The sequence below is a fragment of the Bufo gargarizans genome, chromosome 1 (genome assembly GCF_014858855.1).
Source record: "Bufo gargarizans isolate SCDJY-AF-19 chromosome 1, ASM1485885v1, whole genome shotgun sequence".
Lineage (NCBI taxonomy): Eukaryota > Metazoa > Chordata > Amphibia > Anura > Bufonidae > Bufo > Bufo gargarizans.
Genome location: NC_058080.1, coordinates 683,527,293 through 683,551,506, shown reverse-complemented (window position 1 = coordinate 683,551,506; position 24,214 = coordinate 683,527,293).

Sequence of the window (24,214 nt, the reverse complement as noted above, 5' to 3'; positions counted from 1 at the left end):
CTGCGATACATCTGCTTCCACAAAATACTGATTAAGGGGTTTGATATTTTAGCTTCCACCAAATACTGATTAAGGGGTTCCACCAAATACTGATTGTAGAAGCAGGTATATCACAGGTCTCAAATACTGCTCTTCTCTAGAGACTTTGGCACAGGGTCATTTTGAAAGTGACAGGCAGAGGAAGAGGCAGGCCGTTCCACAGGGGTGGTAAGGGTCGGCGAGGTAAAACACCAAAACAAAAATATCATAAATATCTCACATGGAGTTAATCGTATTATCACCTACACTGCTCAAAAAGCATCCACACAGAGAGTTATTGTAATCAATTAATTCCTTTATTAGACATCCAAAAAATGGTATATCATTAAAACATATACAAAAGACAGCAAATCAATGGAACACGACGGTGTTACAAATAATTGTATAAAAACAGAGAGAGCTCCAAACCAAAAAGGGACTAGTATCCCCCCATACAAAAATGGGGCAGTGTCAGATTAGTGGGGCACATATAGCAACAATAGCACCCAGGACATACATGATAGAACACTACAACCACCTAAGGAAGTGTGAACCTGGGTGCAGCCCTCACAAGGCAGAGACTGCAGGGGGAGAAAAAAACAGTTAAAGTGCAAATAGTGCAACAATTAGGCTTCCTTACTGACCCTGGTCTGAGGCAACCGCCCAGATTCAGCCTCAGGGAATGCCTAGACCGACAAGTGTTCGACTACATTGGGTTAACGGCCGATGTGGACGCTTTGAGAAGCGAGGAATCCCTGGACTACTGGGTGTGCAGGCTTGACCTGTGGGCAGAGCTGGCACAATTTGCCATGGAACTCTTGGCGAGTGTCCTGTCCGAAAGGACGTTCAGCTCAGTAGGGGGGATAGTGACCGATAAGCGCACTCGCTAAGCTCACACAAAAATTCTGTTTTGCATAGTCCCTAATGACTTGTAAAGTTATTAGCTTCTCCATGCATAGGCTGGTAATTCCTAAAGTCTTAGTGTGAACTGGCTGTACAATAACCCTTTGTATAATTCAATGCAAATCTACTGCAATAACGGTGCAAATAAACAGAATATAGGATATCAAATGTAATTCAACTGTATTAAACAGTATAAGTGCAAACAATGGAATAATCATAGTGCAAGTTAACTCTCCAAAGTGCAATAAAGTAGGGAATTGATGGCTTTAGGGGCAAATGTCCAAAAACGTACAGATTAGAATTTCTTGAAATTTGTTTTGATTCCTATTGGTCAAAAAAATTTCAATAGGTCCCAATCAATTCTCCCCAAATCAAAAGTGCACCAGTTGGCCTAAATTGGTGTATGACACTCTCAGGTCTCCTAGGACTTAATTTTTCTCTTTCCCTTCCAAGCTCTTGACAATGACAGCAATAATAAACAATATTAGAATGACACTGACATATATAGTGTGACACAGTGAGAGGTTTGGTCTGGGAAAACAGGTATTTTCCTCCCAAAATGTGCTGCTGGGCTGATTTACAGCCAGGTGAGGTCAAATACCGGACCGGATTTACCGGACGTTTTGACAGCACCTGGCTATCCTTAATTAGGTAGCTGGGATCAGAAGCCGGGTCTCTGTGGTGGGATCTGGGAGCCTTGTGTCTGGATGAAGGCTTGCTACCTGTTTGGTGTGAAAACAGGTTGGTGCTGCTATCAGCAAGGAATCTTTGAGGCATGATAAGGTTATTGGGGAAGTTCCCTCGGGTCCTCCCCACCCTATTTCACCCGTAACTACCAACCTCCCCCACCCCATCATCCCTCCAATAAAGACACTGAGGCAGATATTGGAATTAAATGGCCACAGCAGCCTTTTATTAATACAAACATAACATCAAAAAACATGTGCATCATGAACCCGACGAAAGAGGTCCTGAAAGCCCTAGCTTCACTTTAAAACAAGTGCACCAAAACACCCGGGTAAATACAACTTGCCTCCAGCCGCACCACACCAGCTCGGAGACCCCCGAGTGCTGTATCCCCCTTAAACTGACCGATTACCAAAACCTGGGAGTCCAGCCCCACCAATTGAGGCCCTCCCATCCACAAAACACCAAGTCCTAGCCCAGCTTCCAGGACCTCCTACCGCCACAGACGTGCAACTTGAAACAACTACTTCAAGCTTGCGCGCCCCTCCACACCACCAACGCCCATTCGATCCCTCCCTGAAGACCCAGGGCCCATAAATCAATGCCCACCGCATTAAGGTGAACCCCGTCCGCTCTCCAAAAAGCCCCCTCGCCAGACTCCAAGTAAAAATGCCGACCGACCGATTCACCTTTATACGAGCCTTGTTGATCCGCTCCACAGGCTGCGCTTCCCGCCAACTCCTCCTCGGGACAATATCCGACCACACCACCACCAGCCCCATAAACAAGGCCCACAATCTCAGCAAATCAAATTTATTGTCTCTTATCAGTTCCCTCACCGGCTTCACTCCCAAATCGTTACCACCCGCATGAACTATTAGGACATCCGGGGGGCGATCCAGCTGAACAAAGCGATGCACCTCCCTTAAAACCCCTCCCCACAACATACCTCGATAGCCCATCCACCGGATGGCCGCAACATCCCTGCTAACACCCAGCTGCCGCCCGTTAGGCCTGATGTCGGCACGCAACGCCCCCCAGAAAACAAAGGAATGGCCGATAATCCACACCAGCGCCGGTGAACAACCTAAAATACAAAAGAAAACAAACAACATAAGAAAACAAGACCAACTCCACAACCCATTAAACTTCCTCAAGACGCACGTATGAGCGGAACCTACTAGACTCCCAGCGCCCAATCCTCTGAATGACCGCATCACTCATACCCCTCCGCGCAGCCTCCGTGGCTGCCCCTATCCTGAAAGAGTGACCCGTGTAGCGTGTAACACCTCTTCAACACGGCCAGAAACTGATACCGAGACAAAAATGAACCATCCTCGTGCCGAAGCAACGGGGCGCCCACCTCCCGCAAGCCCGCACAACACTCCCGCAAGCAGACCACCGGGCACATAGCACAGCCCGGGACCGCAAACAAACAAACACAACGGCCCCGCCCCTCTTGATCCGTTTTCGACGCCCTCAGCCGAATCACCACCCGATCCGGAAACACATCCACATCATCATCCCGCAACCCCCCAGCACAGCGAACACTCCCACTCACCAGTTTCCCCAACCGAAAAGCCCCGAAAAAGGCCAGCGAATACGCTGCCTTAAACAAACGAATCTCACTCCCCGAGCTGCAGACCACCTCATCCTGCACCCCCAGTTTCAGCAACAAATCGAATGACACCAGCCGAACAAAGGGGGACGGCCCCGGATCCGGCGGAATCCTAAACCCGGAACTAAAACCATCCAACAATAACTGCGCCGCAGCCCGATTCGGGTACCTATCTAGAAACGGCAACATCTTTCCCACCCGTCCTGGCGTCCGGCCCTTTTCCACCATTCCCCCCCTGCTGCCTTCCGCCCCTGAAACAACGGGACGCTCCATGCCCCCCACAGCAGTTGGTGCACTCGTGCTTGAACTTGCATTTAGCGCCGAACTTACAGGTTCCCTCATTAAAGAGGAAACACAATCCCTTTGCCACCGCTGTTGACAAACCCGACGTGCCAGCCCCAGAACCCCCGTCCCCCCGAAAGGACTGCCCCTGCCACCCCGGCGCCGTCACCCACATCCACAACCCGATATCCTTATGGTCCCACCGCATAGTCGGGCGGACCGCTCTCCTCTGCCTAAATTGTTAGTCATACCGAAGCCAGCCCACACCCCCATAGACCCGATACGCCTCCCCAATCGCATCCATGTAGCAAAACAGCACGGAGCAACACTCCGGCGCCTTTTCCCCAATCACGCTAGCCAGTATCGCGAACGCCTGCAGCCAATTAGAGAATGTGCGCGGAATCAAACGATACCGCCGCTTCTCATCCTCTTCCCTCTTCCCGTCCTCGCGACGCGCCCTATCCAGGTTAAACCTCTCCAGCTTCAACAATGAAAAGATTTCAATATACTTCCCTTTCCAAATCCTCTCTCTCACATCCTGCTTCAAATGGGCCCCCAAGGGGCCCTCGAAACAGACGTATACCTCCCCTTGCGCTGCATCATCAACCTTGCGCCTCTCCTTCTCTCCCCCCGCCTGCGTATGCACCGAAACCGCCTCACTCGCCCGACCCGTCACACCAGGAATCCCAGCACAAACCCCGTCCGGCCCCCAAGAAGCCTCAGGCCCCCCCCCACGCCGGCAACGGAGATACCCCCGTCCCCCCAAGCCAGCCACCCATCCTGCCAGACTACCCAGAAGCTGGCTAAGGCCCCTAATGCCGCCGCCCGCAACCTTTGCAAAAGCGCCTCCATTGCCGGTAAGAGCGCTCTCAGTCCCAGCTAGTTCCAGCTTGTTCAAACTAAAGATGGCGCCCGATAGCCCTTGGCGCCACCCTTATAAACCTCCAGCTCCTCCCCTTCCACTAACCGCTACCTCCCTTCACTTAACCCCTTCCTCACCTCACTAGCCCTCACCTACTTACCCTGCGTCCCCTTGCTCCCCAAAACCTATCATGGCAGCCTCCCTTAAAGGCTGTCGCCCCCCAGTACAGCTGCACTGAATTGCCGCATGGTGTAAATTACCACCAACACCGCAAGGTGTCCTTTTTTGTTTGATTATGACTGCTTGTTTTGTCACTTGCCTAAAGTGTGAATAAAACACTGAACTGTTTGATCCAAATAACTTGTTGTTGCCTCTATACTGCGTCCGAGTCCCCACAATAGCTATGGGTAATTGCATGGTTGATGGTGTTAATAGACAGCTGTTTGCACCATTAGATTTAATATTTTTAAAATAAAAAAAAACTGCCATTTGATATTCTCTGGCGCGAACCAAACCAGATTTGCACACTTCTAAATGGGAGAAAAACTGAACCAGGTTGAAAAGAAAAAGCTTGAGAAAGAAAAGGTGTGATTGTGCAGCGTATGCAGAAAAATATGCCTACTGCACACTGTAGAAGCTTTGCAACAGTTTTTTGAACAAAAAGACTGGCTCACGTACAAAAATAAAAAATCTCTTTAACCCCTTAAGGACCCTGCCATATTTCACCTTAAGGAACAGGCCATTTTTTGCAAATCTGACATGTGTGACTTTATGTGGTGATAACTTTAAAATGCTTTTACTTATCCAGGCCATTCTGAGATTGTTTTCTTGTCACATATTGTACTTCATGACAGTGGTAAAATTAAGTCAAAACATTTTTATTTATTAAAAAAATACAAAATTTACCAAAAATTTTAAAAAATTTGCAAATTTCCAAATTTCTATTTCTATAGATAGTAATAATTCCCAAAATAATAGTTATTGGAACAAAGCCACAACTGAAGATCATCCTGCATGGCCCTTAGGGATCCCTTACATTTAAATACCTCTGTATCTATTACTGAGATCTATAACTATGGAAATACATATGCTCAGCAATTTATCCCTCAGTAATTTATCCTCCGCTTGCCATGATGTCCCTAAGAAACCACTAGGCTTATATTGCCTCTCATGAAATAATTAAAAATAATTATTCACTATTAATATCGTTTGTATCTCTAGGGCTCATATTGCCACTGATAAATATTATCATTATTGTTTTCATCTTCACTGTATCTGTAACCCTCATCTTGGATTATTATATCTAGTATATATTATTTTCATCTATTTCATCTCTCTCATACAAATTTGATATCCATTCCAAAAATAAGAATATTATCGATCCAAATTTTTTTTGAGATAAATCAACTTTATTCTTATGATTTTTTGAGATAAACCAACTGTATTCTCCCGATCCACTGATCCATGACCAGATGTTACCAAGCACCAAGGCACAACATTTGAGACCACTCCCCCAATTACTAATTGGACCTAATCAGGACCCTATATCTGGTCCAAACAAGAGAGGCTACCCATTCCCACTGAAGAAGGAGCAGCAAGCTCCGAAACGCGTATGGGTTTTTTTGCGGTAGCCATACCCAAGTCACTCTAGCTAGAAAGAAATAAGGATCCTAAAAACCATAAAACTCCGGAGTACAACATCTACTTGAAGATTCAAATTTTTCCCGCCAACCGGCCCCCACGTGGAATGCCGACGAGAAACAAGCGGGAAAGCGAGTGAGTATAGGTGACGTCACCGGAAGTGACGAACACCTGCAGGAACGAATAGGCAGAGCATCCCGCCCTGCGAGCGGGAACAACACACGCGGACGCCGCACGCCTGCCGGGAGCCACTCACCAGCCGATCGAAGGAGGGTAATGTACCTGCTAACCAAGCAGTATATACAAATCAACCTATGACTACTGGACCACTCTCCACCTAAGTAAACTGTTTCCACCAGTCTGAGAACAAGAGCGACCAGTACCAATATTGCATTAACCCTTAAATTATAGGTGTACACCTTATATACCCGGGATAAAAGGGCAGAACATAATACTATTATACCTCTTAAAAGAGGTCCCCACCTACCGACCTAATTGACTTACCTATTCTACTTTGGGGATACCATTGGATCAACTACCTACATTTATTTACAGAACTTTGATCACACCACTACTTCAAAGGATTTTTTTATTTTTATTTTATTTTAATTTTTATTTTTTATTTTTAATTATTAACTATTTTTCATTTTGATTATTGTTTCATTTGATTACTCTTTCATCGACTATTTTGTTCATTACCTATACAATACGGTATTTTATCTTCATATGGATTATGTCTATTTTGATTTTATTAGGAGCATCTAATTGAAGACTCATCTCCCACATTGTATTTTATTTTATTTTATTACATATTTCTTTTATCATCATCTCCTGGCATAACCAAGCTAGCTGATATTAATTATTAATAAATATTTCTATTCCATGCACTGTCTATGACTAGAGTGCCATCCCTCTATCCTAACTCTATTACCTTACATTCCCCATATGTCTACTTCATGTTTGGATAATTTTGTGAATGCCATTTTATTTTTGGGGGACGTTAGAAGGCTAAGAAGTTTAGAAGCAAATCTTGAAATTTTTCAGAAAATTTCCAAAACCCACTTTTTAAGGACCAGTTCAGGTCTGAAGTCACTTTATGAGGCTTATATAATAGAAACCCCCCAAAAATGACCCCATTTTAGAAACTACACCCCTCAAGGTATTCAAAACTGATTTTACAAACTTTGTTAACCCTTTAGGTGTTCCACAAGAATTAATGGAAATGGAGATGAAATTTCAGAATTTCACTTTTTTGGCAGATTTTCCATTTTAATAAATTTTTTCCAGTAACAAAACAAGGGTTAACAGCCAAACAAAACTTAATATTTTTTGTCCCGATTCTGTAGTTTACAGAAACACCCCATATGTGGTCGTAAACTGCTGTACGGGCACACGGCAGGGCGCAGAAGGAAAGGAACGCCATATGGTTGCCATGTCACATTTGAAGACTCCCTGTTGCACCCCTAGAGTAGAAACTCCAAAAAAGTGACCCCATTTTGGAAACTACAGGATAAGGTGGCAGTTTTATTTGTACTATTTTAGGGTAGATATGATTTTTGGTTGCTCTATATTACACTTTTTGTGAGGCAAGGTAACTGTTTTGGCACTTTTTTTGTTATTTACAACTGACAGGTTAGATCATGTGCTATTTTTATAGGGCAGGTTGCTACAGATGCGACAATACCAACTATGACTACCTTTTTTGGTTGTTTGTTTCAGTTTTACATAACTAGTTGGAAGAACTAGTGAAACATTTTCAAGAAATCTACAGTAATTCCAGTTGCCTTGATTTATTCTTTACAGATATACCATGACCTGGATAAATGAGAACCTTCACAGACACCTGAGGGGTTAGGTCATGTGATATTTTTATACAGCAGGTTCTTACGTACGTGGCAATATCTAATATGTCAACTTTTTTTTATTTAATTCTTACACAATAATATAATTTTCGAAACAAAAAAAAAATCATGTTTTAGTGTCTCCATATTCTGAGAGCCATAGTTTTTTTTTAAATTTTGGGCGATTGTCTTAGGTAGGGTATAATTTTTGCGGGGTGAGGTGACTGTTTGATTGGAACTAATTTGGGGTGCATATGACTTTTTGATCGCTTGCTATTACACTTTTTGTGATGTAAGTTGACAATGAATTGTTTTTGACACTTTTTCTTTTTTTTATGGTGTTCACCTGATGGGTTAGGTCAAGTGATATTTTTATAGAGCCGGTTGATAAGGACGCAGCGATATAATATGTCTACTTTGCTTTTTTCCCTATTTTTTACAAAAATTTTTTACTTTATTTTGAGAAAAGGACACAATTTTTTTTTAACCTGAAAATACACTGTTTTGGGCTGGATCTCACAGACTATCACGGAAGGCAGCCACGATCCCTAAGGAAGGCATCGGGCTGCCTTCCCTGCCATCAAGTCGCCGTTACAGCAATGCGGGGACCCGATGGCTGCTTCTTCCCTGGACGGACATCGCACGTGCCACGGTCAGCACTGACCGCAGCACATCAAGGGTTAATGCGCTGGCATCGGTGATTTGACCGATGCCGGCGCATGCAGCAGGGGTCCGGCTATCAGTGACTGCCGGACCCCTGCCTGCGGATTGGGGGTGGGTGCATCTCCTGCACCCGCCCAATCACCGTACATGCACGGCGCGAGTCCTTAAGGTGTTAAAGGTTCATACTGTATGTCTTGTCTTGTGCAATGCAACACAGGAACTAATGAACAACTCCAGCCCTGACTGCAACACACAGTACACTAACTGCCCCTATCCTGTCTCTAATGATAAAACCTTTCTACCTAGTAATTTAATCTTCCTAAATATACCTTCTTCACAATCCCTACACTATCCCTGTCTTTTTTTGTAGCCTTTGCATATAGGACAGGCACATCATGTCACATCAGTGCCCGAGCGCACAATGGCATCTGTGTTTCCGAGGTAGCATAGAGCCTGATAGATCAGCCAATATCCTCCCTCCTGATAAGCTGCAAATCACTGTGGGAAAGCTCACAAGCAGGGGTCATCCCCAGGGTCATCTGATCCTCTGTCTTCATCCGCCCTGTCCTGTTTCCCTCACTAGTGTACTGAATTTTAGAATGTAAAATTGCAGGTGCTGTTTTGGTGATTCTTCAGAAGCAAAATGCCAAAACTTCGGATTTGTTAGAAAGAATAATATTTGCGAAACACCAATTCGTTTAAAATCAATTTGCCCATCTCTACTATGAAGTATCAACCAAAAAGGATACCCACTAAACAATATGAAATAATATACCAACGCAAAATGTAATGAAACCATACACAATTTTATTGTAATCACATAAAAACTCACGGTTGACAAGACACAAGGTTAAAAACACAATAAAAAAAAGCACTGGAGCTGGTGGTGCATGATTTGCGGGTCAAATAATAGAGTGCAAGTGCAAAATGTGATCAGCAAAAAAAAAAGTTTATAGAAAAATACATATATTCATCAACAATTATGTAGTCACTGATTTGATCTATGTAAGAAAAAGAAAAAAGGTATATATACCGAAACAGTGTATACCACTGGCGCCACTATGTGGCACACAGAATGCATATGAATGCATAAAACATTTATTGGGATGATCGCATTTTGCGCTTGCACTTTATTCTTTGACCCGCCAATCATGCACCCCAAGCTCCAGTGCTTTATTAATTGTGTTTTTAACCTTGTGTCTTGTCAACCGTGAGTATTTATGTGATTAAAATAAAATTGTGTATGGTTTTATTACATTTTCGTTGGATTATTATTTCATATTGTTTAGTGGGTATCCATATATCCTTTTTGGTTGATCATGTTATTATATATGGATCTGTGATATTTACATGGAAATTAGTTTTGGTGTTTCTACTATAGAGCAACCAAACCATTTCAGAATCAAATATCATTGAGTTAAATAAGGTTTTGCTTAGAATGTTTCGTTATGGTAATTAAAACCTCTGAGTGGTGTTTAACAAGTTTGAGTCTTGGGTCGCTTTCACATGGTCAATATTTGATCAGTGTTTTTCGTCAGTAAAAGGGCTCATTCACACGACCGTATGAATGAGTCCGCATCCGTTCTGAAATTTTGCGGAACGGATGCGGACCAATTCATTTTAATAGGCCGCAAAAGATGCGGACAACACACTATGTGCTGTCCGCATCCGTCGTTCAGTTCCGTGACCCTGCAAAATGCAGAACGCACATGGCTGGTATCCATATTTTGTGGATCCGCAATATGCGGACCACAAAACACGGCACGGTCGAGTGAATGCACCCTAAGTAAGCCAACACCAGGAGTGGGATCTACAGAGAAAAAACACAATGAAAAGATTCGTGCCTCTTATTTGTTTTGAACCCACTCCTGGTTTTGGCTTTTAAATACTAATCAAAAATACTGATCAAATACTGACTATGTGAAAGTGGCCTTAAGAAAGGAGGCCCTTTGTTCAAAAGCTACCATATTACTGTAGAGGAGAATTTCTACATAGTCTTTCCCTGGAAGACATTATCCAAATGATTAGAAAAAAGTCACTTTATGCACAGTTAACAGTAAATATTTTATTTTATAAATTGTATTAATTCCATAATGCAATATACATTCTACTCAAACATTTTAGCATTCATTGTGCTACATAAAACCTTTTCATCAGAGCAAGAATGCAATATCCATAAAAAGAGTGTAAAGCCCTATGATAATAGTATGGTTATCTAGGGAAGATGACTCACAATATCATGGAAAAAATATATAGATCAAGTTTTGAAAGACTTGCGTGGAAATTCAGCACAATGGGAATTTTTATCTTCGGACACAGATGCTCTCTCTTTACAATGTACTCTGTATTCCAAATGGCCCTTCACATTCCCACTGACATCTAAGTGTCAGAGTAAATGTCCTCTTTAGACACAATGTGGCTGCTCATTAATAAAGTGGATGACAAAGATAGTGTTTTAGAAATGCACCTAGGAAATTCTGCAACATTTCTTATAATGCAGAAAAACAGGATGTAACGATTTAAAGAAGAAATCCTGCAAAAATGTTCTCTGACCTGTTAGAAAGGTACATGATGTAATCTATAGTAAAGGTAATCTTCTTACCAGTGTCTGTATTTGTGAGTTATCCCCTCCCTTCTGATCCTCAGCTGTGTCATGTGACCAGCAATGAGACTTTCCCCAAAAAACACAGCAACTTATGTGTGGGCAACTTATGTGTGGACAGAAAGTCAGTATGTCTATGTATTCCTATGGGTGCCTGGATGTCAGTCTCATAGGAATGAATAGAGAAGAAACTGACTTCCTATCCTGTGTCAGTTGGAGATCAGAGTGCTGGTCACATGACACAGCTGAAGATCAGGTGGGAGGTTATAACTCACAAATACAGTCCCCGATGAGAAGATTATATTTACTACAGTTTACATCATTTACCTTTCTAACAGGCCAGAGAATAAATATTTTTTGTGGGATTTCTTCATTAAAGGCATTTTCTGAGATGAGAAAAAACTTGGGCTAAGGGGGGAAATTACATCAAATAATGAAAAACCTATCCCTCACATGATAAATTCCTCTCTGATAAATTTTCCATAGAGATAGATAGTGTGGGAGAGAGTGAGAGAACGAGAAGGAGATGGGAAGAGAGGAGGAGTTAGAGAAAGAAAGAGGGTGAGGATCTCAAAGTGTCATACAGAAATATTCAGGCCATTTAGAGCACTTTTAATTTGGGTATAATTGATTTGGACACAAATTTGTCGACTGATTCGGCTGAATCAAATCAGCATCAAATTCTGAGCAATTCACTCATTTCTATCACCACAGTGTTTACTGTGCAAAGACTGGTGGGAAGTACCGGCACTGGAGCTGCAGATATTTCATCAAATGAGTAATGGGTCAATTTCCGTTTGATGTCATTTCACTACCCCCACCCTTTTTTATCTAAGGAAAACACTTTAAAATTGATAACCTCAAAAATACTTTGTATGATTAATATCATACAGCCTATACAGAATATAAAGATATTAGAGGTGTAAAATAAGGAGATAGTAGTTGCAACTGGGCTTCGGTACCTAAGATAGCTCAAGCATGCTAAGCGATGCAGTAAACAATAAATCAATGTACTTCAGGACCCAGCCATTTTTCACCTTCACTTTTATGTGGTAATAGCTTTGAAATGCTTTTACTTATCAAAGCCATTCTGAGATTGCTTTCTTGTGACATCATACTTTTTACTGGGTAATTTGAATACGTTTTACCTTTATAAAAAAAAAAATCTAAAATAAAATAAAAGAAATTGGGAAAAAAAATACATTTTCTAAATTCGAATTTCTCTGCTTTTACTGTAACATAGATAGTGATACCTCATAATAATATACCTCATAAAATAGTTATGAACAGTTATCATATGTCTACGTTATGTTTGCATCCTTTTTTAAATGTAATTACATTTTTTTTCGGCTTAAATTTTAGAAATTAGCTATTTCTTAGCTATTTTTTAAATTTTCTTGAAAATTTCCAATATGGACTTTAAGGACAAATTCAGATATTAAGTCACTTTGAGGGGCTTTCATAACAGAAACCATCCATAAATGAGACCATGTTGGAAACGACACCCCTTAGTTTATTGAAAATTGATCTTAGAAACTGTTAACCCATCCGGTGTTCCACAGTAATTAAAGCATAATGGAGGTGGAATTAAAACATTTAAATGTATTTTTTTTTTTACAGATTTTCCATTTTAATCCATTTTTCCTGTAACACAGCAAGGGTTAACAGCACAACAAACCTTAATATTTATTACGGTAGATTCACACTTGCGTTAAGTGAATTCAGCAGGCTGTTGGATGGGATGGAATCAGGAGACTTTCTGCCATAAATGCCGGTTCTTATCTGATTAAAACCATTACATTTATATTCTACATGAATCAAATAAGCCCCAGTTGGCCTGAATATTGGTAGATGAAACTCTGATGTCTCCTAGGACCCAGATTTATGTTATATTTTGTCATTCTCTTTTCTTTAAATTTTCACATTCTCCCCCTCCACTACACTTTTTAAGCTCTTGAATGAAAAAAAATGTCAGAGTGATACTGTTATATATTATATACACAGTGGATATAAAAAGTCTACACACCCCTGTTAAAATGTCAGGTTTCTCTGATGTAAAAAAAAAATCTGAACTTTTTCCACCTTTAATGTGACCTATAAACTGTACAACTCAATTGAAAAACAAACTGAAATCTTTTATGTGGAGGGAAGAAAACATAAAAAACTAAAATAATGTGGTTGCATAAGTGTGCACACCCTTATAACTGGGGATGTAGCTGTGTTCAGAATTAAGCAATCACATTCAAAATCATGTTAAATAGGAGTCAGCATACACCTGCCATCATTTAAAGTGCCTCTGATTAACCCCAAATAAAGTTCAACTACTGTAGTTGATCGTTCTTGAAATATTTTTAGTCTCATCCCACAGCAAGAGCCATGGTCCACAGAGAGCTTCCAAAGCATCAGAGGGATCTCATTGTTAAAAGGTATCAGTCAGGAAAAGGGTACAAATGAATTTGAAAGGCATCATTAGATATACCATGGAACACAGTGAAGACAGTCATCATCAAGTGGAGAAAATATGGCACAACAGTGACATTACCAAGAACTGGACGTCTCTCCAAAATTGATGAAAAGACGAGAAGAAAACTGGTCTGTGAGTCTACCAAGAGGCCTACAGCAACATTAAAGGAGCTGTAGGAATATCTGGCAAGTACTGGCTGTGTGGTACATGTGACAACAATCTCCCGTATTCTTCATATGTCTGGGCTATGGGGTAGAGTGGCAAGAGGAAAGCCTTTTCTTACGAAGAAAAACATCCAAGCCAGGCTACATTTTGCAAAAACACATCTGAAGTCTCCCAAAAGCATGTGGGAAAAGGTGTTATGGTCTGATGAAACCAAGGTTGAACTTTTTGGCCATAATTCCAAAAGATATGTTTGGCGCAAAAAAAAACCACTGCACATCACCAAAAGAACACCATACCCACAGTGAAGCATGGTTGTGGCAGCAACATGCTTTGGGGCTATTTTTCTTCAGCTGAAACTGGGGCCTTAGTTAAGCTAGAGGGAATTATGAACAGTTCCAAATACCAGTCAATATTGGCACAAAACCTTCAGGCTTCTGCTAGAAAGCTGAACATGCAGAGGAACTTCATCTTTCAGCATGAAAACGACCCAAAGCATACATCCAAATTAACAAAGGAATGGCTTCACCAGAAGAAGATTAAAGTTTTGGAATGGCCCAGCCAGAGCCCAGACCTGAATTCGACTTAAAATCTGTGGGGTGATCTCAAGAGGGCTGTGCACAGGAGATGCCCTCACAATCTGACAGATTTGGAGTGTTTTTGCAAAGAGTGGGCAAATCCTGCCAAGTCAAAATGTGCCATGCTGATAGACTCATACCCCAAAATACTGAGTGCTGTAATAAAATCAAAAGGTGCTTCAACAAAGTATTAGTTTAAGGGTGTGCACGCTTATGCAACCATATTTTTTTATTTTTTTATTTTTTCTTCCCTCCACCTAAAAGATTTCAGTTTGTTTTTCAATTGAGTTGTGCAGTTTATAGATCACAAGAAAGGTGGAAAAAGTTCTGAATTGATATTTCTTTGTCTTATTTTTTTACATCACTGAAACCTGACATTTTAACAGGGGTTTGTAGACTTTTTATATCCACTGTGTATATATTTATATACAGTACAGACCAAAAGTTTAGACACACCTTCTCATTCAAAGAGTTTTCTTTATTTTCATGACTATGAAAATTGTAGATTCACACTGAAGGCATCAAAACTATGAATTAACACATGTGGAATTATATACATAACAAAAAAGTGTGAAACAACTGAAAATATGTCATATTCTAGGTTCTTCAAAGTAGCCACCTTTTGCTTTGATTACTGCTTTGCACACTCTTGGCATTTTCTTGATGAGCTTCAAGAGGTAGTCACCTGAAATGGTTTTTACTTCACAGGTGAGCCCTGTCAGGTTTAATAAGTGGGATTTCTTGCCTTATAAATGGGGTTGGGACCGTCAGTTGCCTTGTGGAGAAGTCAGGTGGATACACAGCTGATAGTCCTACTGAATAGACTGTTAGAATTTGTATTATGGCAAGAAAAAAGCAGCTAAGTAAAGAAAAATGAGTGGCCATCATTACTTTAAGAAATTAAGGTCAGTCAGTCCGAAAAATTGGGAAAACTTTAAAAGTGTCCCCAATTGCAGTCACAAAAACCATCAAGCGCTACAAAGAAACTGGCTCACATGCAAACCGCCCCAGGAAAGGAAGACCAAGAGTCACCTCTGCTGCGGAGGATAAGTTCATCCGAGTCACCAGCCTAAGAAATCGCAGGTTAGCAGCAGCTCAGATTAGAGACCAGGTCAATGCCACACAGAGTTCTAGCAGCAGACACATCTCTAGAACAACTGTTAAGAGGAGACTGTGTGAATCAGGAAACCACTGCTAAGGACAGGCAACAAGCAGAAGAGACTTGTTTGGGCTAAAGAACACAAGGAATGGACATTAGACCAGTGAAAATCTGTGCTTTGGTCTGATGAGTCCAAATTTGAGATCTTTGGTTCCAACCACTGTGTCTTTGTGCGACGCAGAAAAGGTGAATGGATGTACTCTACATGCCTGGTTCCCACCGTGAAGCATGGAGGAGAAGGTGTGATGGTGTGGGGGTGCTTTGCTGGTGACACTGTTGGGGATTTATTCTAAATTGAAGGCATACTGAACCAGCATGGCTACCACAGCATCTTGCAGCGGCATGCTATTCCATCCGGTTTGCGTTTAGTTGGACCATCATTTATTTTTCAACAGGACAATGACCCCAAACACACCTCCAGGCTGTGTAAGGGCTATTTGACCATGAAGGAGAGTGATGGGGTGCTGCGCCAGATGACCTGGCCTCCACAGTCACCGGACCTGAACCCAATCGAGATGGTTTGGGGTGAGCTGGACCGCAGAGTGAAGGCAAAAGGGCCAACAAGTGCTAAGCATCTCTGGTAACTCCTTCAAGACTGTTGGAAGACCATTTCAGGTGACTACCTCTTGAAGCTCATCAAGAGAATGCCAAGAGTGTGCAAAGCAGTAATCAAAGCAAAAGGTGGCTACTTTGAAGAACCTAGAATATGACATATTTTCAGTTGTTTCACACTTTTTTGTTATGTATATAATTCCAAAAGGCCTCGATGGTAAGGTTTGTCTTTTTGCTGATGACACAAAGATATGTAACAGGGTTGATGTTCCTGGAGGGAAACGCCAAATGGAAAAGGATTTAGGAAAACTAGAAGAATGGTCAGAACTCTGGCAACTGAAATTTAATGTGGATAAGTGCAAGATATTGCACCTGGGGCGTAAAAACCCAAGGGCAGAATATAGAATATTTGACACAGTCCTGACCTCAGTATCTGAGGAAAGGGATTTAGGAGTAATTATTTCAGAAGACTTAAAGGTGGGAAGACAATGTAATAGAGCAGCACGAAATGCCAGCAGAATGCTTGGATGTATAGGGAGAGGTATAAGCAGTAGAAAGAGTGAAGTGCTTATGCCGCTGTACAGAACACTGGTGAGACCTCACTTGGAGTATTGTGCGCAGTACTGGAGGCCATATATCCAGAAGGATATAGATACTCTAGAGAGAGTTCAGAGAAGAGCTACTAAACTGGTACATGGATTGCAGGATAAAACTTACCAGGAAAGGTTAAAGGACCTTAATATGTATAGCTTGGAAGAAAGAAGAGACAGAGGGGATATGATAGAAACTTTTAAATACATAAAGGGAATCAACTCGGTAAAGGAGGAGAGCATATTTAAAAGAAGAAAAACTACCACAAGAGGACACAGTTTTAAATTAGAGGGGCAAAGGTTTAAAAGTAATATAAGGAAGTATTACTTTACAGAGAGAGTAGTGGATGCATGGAATAGCCTTCCTGCAGAAGTGGTAGCTGCAAATACAGTGAAGGAGTTTAAGCATGCATGGGATAGGCATAAGGCTATCCTTCATATAAGATAGGGCCAGGGACTATTCATAGGATTCAGATATATTGGGCAGACTAGATGGGCCAAATGGTTCTTATCTGCCGACACATTCTATGTTTCTATGTTTCTATGTTCATAGTTTTGATGCCTTCAGTGTGAATCTACAATTTTCATAGTCATGAAAATAAAGAAAACTCTTTGAATGAGAAGGTGTGTCCAAACTTTTGGTCTGTACTGTATATATACACTCACCTAAAGAATTATTAGGAACACCTGTTCTATTTCTCATTAATGCGATTGTCTAGTCAACCAATCACATGGCAGTTGCTTCAATGCATGTAGGGTTGTGGTCCTGGTCAAGACAATCTCCTGAACTCCAAACTGAATGTCAGAATGGGAAAGAAAGGTGATTTAAGCAATTTTGAGCGTGGCATGGTTGTTGGTGCCAGACGGGCCGGTCTGAGTATTTCACAATCTGCTCAGTTACTGGGATTTTCACGCACAACCATTTCTAGGGTTTACAAAGAATGGTGTGAAAAGGGAAAAACATCCAGTATGCGGCAGTCCTGTGGGCGAAAATGCCTTGTTGATGCTAGAAGTCAGAGAAGAATGGGCTGACTGATTCAAGCTGATAGAAGAGCAGCGTTGACTGAAATAACCATTCGTTACAACTGAGGTATGTAGCAAACATTTGTGAAGCCACAACACGCACAACCTTGAGGTGGATGGGCTACAACAGCAGAAGACCCCACCGGGTACCACTCATCTCCACTACAAATAGGAAAAAGAGGCTACAATTTGCACGAGCTCACCAAAATTGGACTGTTGAAGACTGGAAAAATGTTGCCTGGTCTGATAAGTCTCGATTTCTGTTGAGACATTCAAATGGTAGAGTCCGAATTTGGCGTAAACAAAATGAGAACATGTATCCATCATGCCTTTTTACCACTGTGCAGGCTGGTGGTGGTGGTGTAATGGTGTGGGGGATGTTTTCTGGGCACACTTTAGGCCACTTAGTGCCAATTGGACATCGTTTAAATGCAACGGGCTACCTGAGCATTATTTCTGACCATGTCTATCCCTTCATGACCACCATGTACCCATCCTCTGATGGCTACTTCCAGCAGGATAATGCACCATGTCACAAAGCTCGAATCATTTCAAATTGGTTTCTTGAACATGACAATGAGTTCACTGTACTAAAATGGTCCCCACAGTCACCAGATCTCAACCCAATAGAGCATCTTTGGGATGTGGTGGAACGGGAGCTTCGTGCCCTGGATGTGCATCCCTCAAATCTCCATCAACTGCAAGATGCTATCCTATCAATATGGGCCAACATTTCTAAAGAATGCTATCAGCACCTTGTTGAATCAATGCCACGTAGAATTAAGGCAGTTCTGAAGGTAAAAGGGGGTCCAACACCGTATTAGTATGGTGTTCCTAATAATTCTTTAGGTGAGTGTATATATATATAGATGTGGAAAGGGTGGTGTAAAAGTGGCATGTGGCCGCAATATTAACATCAGCAGAATCAGCACAGCATGGAACAGACAAGGCATTAGATGTATGTGTGACTGTGTTGGGGTAGTAGTAGTAGCGACGGCTGTGTTGCACTAATGGTAGTGGCAGTAAGGGTAATAAAAGTGGCAGTAGGAGGATTAACAGCAGGGAGTAGCAGGTGTTGTTATGATATGGAACATGATGGTGGGTAGGCAGAAAGAGGCAGTTGCATGATGGAGCAGCTTCAGCTATGGAAAATCTATTGATCGGCTTCAGTTGGAGGTATGTGAAAATCCTAAAAGATTCATGATTGATACATTTTGAGAAACGTAATGTTTTGTACAATGGAGGAGATAATATCTGATTGAGACTGTTGGTGAAAACAGTCCCACTGATATTTCAAGATTAACAAAGCTCTAAGTGGCCCACAATATGAGAAATGCGGGGAAATATCCTTGTTTAAAAATTAACTTTTATACGATATACATTAAAATATACACCTAGGATGTATCACAAAACGAAACATATAGTCAAGGGGTTCTCTGGTGTCGACCCCACTGCTGGCAGGAAGGAAAAGGCACTCCTTTATACTGATGCGCCTGTATGTGCGCTCAAAGTATTACCAAACCAACACACACAAACAACATATATTGAGGTTCAATGATAAGTACCCCACTTCTGGTAGAGCAAGGAAAAATTGTTACTGCCGCGCCTGTGTAGACGCAGGCAGTCTTACCTTACAGACCAGGTGACTAGGATCAGCGCAGCAGGGGACCAGGCCTGATGAGAGGGAGTATAGACAGGAGATGTAGTCATGGAAATAGCGGTGCTGTGCCCTATATCACCCTATATTCTTGGTAGGAATGGGGCCTATTTTCATGCTACCTGTCTATACAGAGCACTCGCCCTGAGAAGGGCGACCCCGTCCGGATGCCTGTCCCTAGTTAGGACCTGAACCCTAGAATACAAAACAGAACAAAAATAGATACTATAGTGACTACAAGCCTCCCGACGTGGCACGTTTCTGTCGTGTCGACTCCTCAGGGGGATTTAGAACATGTAGAGACAAAAAGCAGAAAACCGGTCTATAACCGCAGGTAACAGTTGAGTATACACTGCGGTTAAGCGGTAACTTGAAACACTAGACTCAAAAAATAATAAAGTTCAGAGTCTAGGGGCAGGCATCCGTGGTGCTGGATCGCCATGCTGCAGAGGGATGGATACTTCTCCGCTTCTCAGTGTGGGAGGATATGGTGGTCCTCAGTATGGTGGTGTCTCTGTCATTAAGGGGGTTCCTCAACCTATACCAGGTGGCTGGTATAGGTTGAGGAACCCCCTTAATGACAGGGACACCACCATACTGAGGACCACCATATCCTCCCACACTGAGAAGCGGAGAAGTATCCATCCCTCTGCAGCATGGCGATCCAGCACCACGGATGCCTGCCCCTAGACTCTGAACTTTATTATTTTTTGAGTCTAGTGTTTCAAGTTACCGCTTAACCGCAGTGTATACTCAACTGTTACCTGCGGTTATAGACCGGTTTTCTGCTTTTTGTCTCTACATGTTCTAAATCCCCCTGAGGAGTCGACACGACAGAAACGTGCCACGTCGGGAGGCTTGTAGTCACTATAGTATCTATTTTTGTTCTGTTTTGTATTCTAGGGTTCAGGTCCTAACTAGGGACAGGCATCCGGACGGGGTCGCCCTTCTCAGGGCGAGTGCTCTGTATAGACAGGTAGCATGAAAATAGGCCCCATTCCTACCAAGAATATAGGGTGATATAGGGCACAGCACCGCTATTTCCATGACTACATCTCCTGTCTATACTCCCTCTCATCAGGCCTGGTCCCCTGCTGCGCTGATCCTAGTCACCTGGTCGGTAAGGTAAGACTGCCTGCGTCTACACAGGCGCGGCAGTAACAATTTTTCCTTGCTCTACCAGAAGTGGGGTACTTATCATTGAACCTCAATATATGTTGTTTGTGTGTGTTGGTTTGGTAATACTTTGAGCGCACATACAGGCGCATCAGTATAAAGGAGTGCCTTTTCCTTCCTGCCAGCAGTGGGGTCGACACCAGAGAACCCCTTGACTATATGTTTCGTTTTGTGATACATCCTAGGTGTATATTTTAATGTATATCGTATAAAAGTTAATTTTTAAACAAGGATATTTCCCCGCATTACTCATATTGTGGGCCACTTAGTACAATGGAGGAGGACAAGTTTGTCTGGGTGTGACAACACCACCTGCCACGCTAAAACCTCTCCCTGAGATGACACTAGAGGCTGAATAAGACAGTACAGAGAGCAAACTGAACCATTTCCGGCCACTGTTCCAATCTGTCTCCCCAGATTGGAATGGGGTCAGGGAACAGGGTATATGCTGAGGAAAAGCCACAGTCATTTATAAAAGATGACAAATTTAAACAGTCTTTAAAAAAAATGAACTGCTGGGCAAAAGTAGGAATAGAAATACAGCAGAATTAAATGTTGGAGTAGGCACATCACTATGGATATTAGTCCAAAAGTTTATCTAATGGAATATGGCAAAAACTAGAGCTAGAATCACATTTTAGAGAATTCACTTTTGGGGTAGGCATAGAAGTGCAACACATTTACCACAACTAAGTGGTACTGCAACAACTGTATCGCCAGCAACTTGGCCAAGTGGGATTTTAGCTTGCACGCAAGCTAATTGCTGGTCGCAAATAGTTTTCTTTGCCACCACAGCCACCACCTTCCTCCTCAGCTGCCTGATCCGGCTCCCAGGTCCTGTCCAACACACAATTATCCTCATAGTCCTCATCCTCCCCGACACTACTATCATACTAGGATATGTCATAGTGGGCTTCCCTACTCTGTATATGTCCTGAGTGCCACTGTTGCTACAATAGCCCCTACTGCCACCACCGTAGCTACAAGTGCAACTACAACTGCTGATGCTGCTACTACCCATATTCTGACTCTCAGATGACAAGTCCTGGGTCTTTCATTTTATTATGAGGCCTACTAACGAAAAGTCATGGGTTTCCTTTAAATAAAAAACCATGGTACACAGATTAATAAACAGTACTAGCAAAATTGCAAGTGTGTTTTCTGTAATTTAAAAGATGGAAGCAATAAAATGTCCCCACCCTTCTACAAACACGCTGCATACTGGTATTCCCAACTTATTTAGGGGGAAAAAAGGATGCAGAAATAATGGGTTTCTTTTCCTTGCAGGGGGTTTTGTAATGCAAAACTAGCTGCCAGTCAACAGCTATATTAAACACACAACCGGGTGACCAGTCCCTCACTCCCTCTAAGCTTTCCCTCAAATCCCCTATAATCTACCCAATTATATCTATCTGTTCTTTCCCTATTGTGTCCCTATCACACTACAATAGTGGTTTGAGTATGTATTAGCTTTTTGTCAGAGACTGCTACATGACACCCTTCCAGGTCAGAAGCTGAACACAGAATAGTGTTCTATGATGTTCTGAGCAAATTACCTTTCAGAATTCTGCCCCTGATTGGCTGCTCATGCTGTCCATCATCTTCTGAGCCAATAAGGGCAAATCCTTCCCTCCACTTCCTCCCAGTGACATGTGATCCTCCATATTTTTCCTCTCATAGTTTCCCCCACCAATATTCACAGTAAAATGGGGAAGTGCATAGATTTTATGCGACTCGTCCTCAATAAATCAAACATTTTTGGATTTGTTTGTCAGATTAATTTTAGTTAAGTTAGTATTGAATATGACTCATTTACAATAATTTAGAATGGATTTGCTCATCTCTAACCAAATGTTTTGATCAGTGGGTATCCAATTGGTGAGACCACCATGATCTCTAACATGTAGAGATAGAAGCACTTAAAAATTGCACTGGAGACAGACTCATAGGGCCAGATATATCATTAGCTCAAGTCAGAATAATGGAGTGAAAAAGTCGCAAATTTTTGCGCAATCACTAAAACTGCGCAAAAATTTGCGACTTTTTTCTGCTCTGCACTATGCTCGCCAGTTTTCTGAAAGTGGGCGTGTTTTCTTATGTAAATTAATCTCTAGACAGATTTACTATTGAGACTATTTAAAAAGTCGCAAAAAAGTCGCAAAAAATTGCACAATTTCACTCCAGTGAGGACCATGCTTATCTTATGAGACTTTTTAATAGAACATGCGACTTTTTCGTAAAGACGTGCGACTTTTTCGTAAAGATGTGCGACTTTTGTAAAGCTGCTTACTGACGGATAAACTGCTACCGTCAAACCACATTTATTACAGTCTTAAAGGGCCGATCATAAATCTGACTTGGCTAAAACTGACTTTAGCCATATGTGAAAGTGGAGTGAGCTGTCAGAGTCATGATAAATCTGGCCCATAGACTTTAATTTTAAGCCATCTTCAGCAGCGAGGAGAGACAATGTTCTGTGTGACCATTTCTGTCTCTTTGTTTTAATGATCGACAGGGTTCTCCGCACTTGGAGGCCACCAATCAAAACGTATGATTTGTCATTATGATATATTCATTTGACAATCATATGATATATGCATTTTTTTAAATTTCACTTACATTTCAAAATGTAGGTTTTCTTGAGTATGTAGAGAATACACTTTTCTTAAAGGTGGTATTCCACAAAAAAGTATTACTATGCAATGAAGATGACATTTCAAATAAAGCAGTATTGCCATATGCATGAAATAAAAATTTATTTTAGTTTTTTAGATTACATTCTCCTCTCAGGTATCGCCCCCTGCTCCCTTACTGTTCCACCTTCTCCTGCATTCGAAAATGGACTTACATGCTCAGTAGCTTCCCTACTTTCCTACTCTCAGTGCCAGTAAAGTCATCTTATAACAAAAGCAGCCCAGACACCATTCATTCTAAATTCATAGAAATATATAGCTGTATCCCTCTCTCCAAATAGTGGAGAAGGAAATTGTGTTGGTGGTGGTGGGGGGAATCTCTATATCCATCTCTGGTCCATATGTGAGGGACTTATTTGGATGCAAGGGAGGAAGGGGTTAACAAGAGCTAATTACAATGCATCCTGGGAGATGCAGATGCTTGATGAGCTGCTACCTGACCACAAAAAGTCCTCCATAAAAGCGAGCTAAAAAAAAAAATGTTAAAATTTGTTAGATAACCCCTTTAAATAATCTAACATTAGTACTTAATAGCAGTAGAGTATTCATAAATATGTGTCAGTGCTATATAAAAATACATCCATCACGCTCTTTAGGTTGTCTGTATTGTTAGCACCAGAGAAAAATAAAACTCCTAATTGCTGACAAACCAATAGGTCACAAATTCCTCAGTGGTTAAATTACAGCCAATAAAATTTCATTACTATACTATCTCTCATCATTCATGATGAACAATGCCATTAATCTTTTCATAAAATTTGGAATATTTATGTGATGTTTTGTAGTATAGATTCTAGTATTCAGTGGCTAAGAAGATATCACTAGAACATTTTCTGTTTCCAATGCTGTAACAAGAGAAACTTGGTAAAGCTTGACTTCAGCAGGACATGGCTACCAGGAAACTGACAACTTCTATTCGACCTAGCCACCTAAAGGTGCTGTGCAAGTAGCGAATATTAAAGACAGTGAAGGGGGTAATGAAAAATTGGATGCAGAACACTGAGGTTAGGTTCACATGCAGAGTTATAAAGGAGGTTTTGAGG